Genomic DNA, 2,584 nt, shown 5'->3' with positions numbered 1-2,584 from the left:
GTAAGTGCCAGTAGCTCTGAGATTTGTAATGCTGAAGATTACCTCTAGCCGCTGCCAAAGGACTCGAGCAGAGAAACGCTGCTGCGGTACTGCTTCACAGTCCTGCTTCATTACGGAGGGGAGTCTACTTAGGTTCTGGTTATATTCTTGACCAGAAAATAAAGCCGCTGGTGTTTGGTTCTTAGCACCACTTATAACGTCATTGGAACATTGGTGAAGTGGAAGCCTTGATTCTAGGCATTGTGGAAGGCTTATTGTAGTGTCATAGAAACCTCTGGGACAAGATGTTTTGTTTTCTGTTTTTTTCTTAGCTGCGACAAAACAACACATGCCCGCTTCATACCCAGTAGCATGGCTTTAATTAGGAAAGTACAGGTCAGGTGTGATGACACACACCTTTAATCTCAGCCCTTGGGAAGCGGAGGCAGCCTAGATGATGTAGTGAATTCTAGGACAGGCAGTGCTATATAGTAGTGGGACCTTGCTCTTTGGATCCTTTTCCTCCTAGTGGGTTGTCTTAGCAGTCCTGATAGAAGGGTTTGTGCCTAGTCTTGTTATAACTTATGCTGCATTCGGCCGATATCCCCGGGAGGCCTGCTCTTTTCTGAAGGAAATGGAGGAGGAGTGAATCTTGTCTTGAAAAAACAAAACAAACAAACAAACAAAACGAAAGTGATCTGTGAGTGCTGCCCTGTGCCTGTCTTACTCAGGGTCCTCCAGAGTCACAGAACTGATGGAATGTCTTTGTATACATTAAGGAAATTTGTTGTAATGGCCTACAGTCTGTAGTCCAACTAACCCAACAATGGACAGCTGTGGATGGGAAGTTCAAGAATCTAGTAGTTGCTCAGTCCCACTGGGCTAGTTGTTTCAGCTGGTCTTCTGTAGATGTGGGTTCCAACAGATGTGCTGTCAAGTAAATGCAGTTGGCGAAGAAGAGCAAATCTTCCTCCTTGCAATGTTCTTATGTGTGGCCCAAATTAAAGGTATGTGGTATCCACCACATCTGGATCTAAAATTTGCTTTGTCACAGGCTGACCTTGAGCTCAGAGATCTGCTTGCCTCAGTCTGGACTTAAAGGTGTGTACTACCTTTGGGTCTAAGATTTTCATGGCTACTACCCGAGGTCTCTACGTCAAGATCCAGGTCAGAAACTTGTCTTCTAGCCCCAAGATCTGGATCACAGGTAAGCCCTCCAGTTCTAGATTGTAGTTCATTTCAGATGTAGTCAAGTCGACAAACCGGAACAGTTGTGACAATGCCCTTCCTCCTGAGTTGGTTGTCTATGTTGCTGTTAACTCTCCAGTTAGGATCAGTTGTTTTCTTTTTCTTTTTCCTTTTCTTTTTTGGATTTTTCGAGACAGGGTTTCTCTGTGTAGCCCTGGCTGTCCTGGAACTCATTCTGTAGACCAGGCTGGCCTCGAACTCAGAAATCCTCCTGCCTCTGCCTCCCAAGTGCTGAGCGTTCGCTGCCACCACCACCCGGCGGATCAGTTGTTTTTGTTCTAACACAGCACACCCTGAAGGAGCCCTCAGCACTGCAAAGAAAAGAATGCTTTCAGAAAGAGATGAGCTCTTCAAGGAGGGAGGTCACCGTTGAACTCTGCAACATGGGACCAAGAGCAAAAAAGGCACAGAAAGTCACAGTCAGAGCACCAAAAAGTGCTGCATGCACATGAGCCTTGTGGAATGGAGAGAATTCAAGGTCCTATCATGAAGAAACTTGCCTTTCTGAAAAGGAAATCGATTCGATTGGCTTCCTCAACTGGTGATTTCACATCAGGCTTTTATTACAGCAAAGAAATGTTATTTAAAGGACTTGTTGCCTCACCTCTGCTTTCATGCTCATGCATCCCTTACATAGACCATGGATTATTAATTTATCTGCCAGACAAGATACAAACTCAAACAGATTACTGGTGATTTTTCTTTATTTGGCTCTCTGATTGACGGTCGAGGAAGAAAGTTAAGACTTCATTTGTTGAGTCTACTTTTAAAAAGAAGTTTATTTTATGTGTATTAGTGTCTTGCCTGCAAATATGTGTCTGTGTGAGGTTGTCGAATCTTGGAGTCACAGACAGTTGTGAGGTGCCAGGTGGGTGCTGGGAGGAGCCGTCCATGTTCTGAACCACCGAGCCATCTCTCCAGGCCTGTTGGGTCTACGTTTATCACCTACCATCCATTCAGGAAATCACATGCTTTTTAGATGACTGATTTGTTAATTTTCTTTACAATTGAATTTCTCCGTCTTTTTAACGATGTCATGGCATTTACAAACATGTTCTGACGGGTACTGTGTAAAGACTCCTAGGATCAGAATTATGATTACCCAAAAATTATTTGGTTCAGTCCAGTAGTAACACTGCTTTCTGGCTGAGTCTTCAGAAACAGGGCCTTTGAGGTTGTATGTCAATGCATAGTGTTACTGTCCTGTCTCAGGATAGTATCTCCTAGGCTGCCTTTTAAGATCCACTGTGTCTCTCTTATGGGACTTCTAAGAGTGGGAGTAGGGGCTGTCTCTCCTTCCTTCCTTCCTTCCTTCCTTCCTTCCTTCCTTCCTTCCTTCCTTCCTTCCTTCCTTCCT

Source organism: Mus caroli, chromosome 8 (assembly GCF_900094665.2).
Source record: "Mus caroli chromosome 8, CAROLI_EIJ_v1.1, whole genome shotgun sequence".
Lineage (NCBI taxonomy): Eukaryota > Metazoa > Chordata > Mammalia > Rodentia > Muridae > Mus > Mus caroli.
This window is presented reverse-complemented; position numbering follows the sequence as displayed.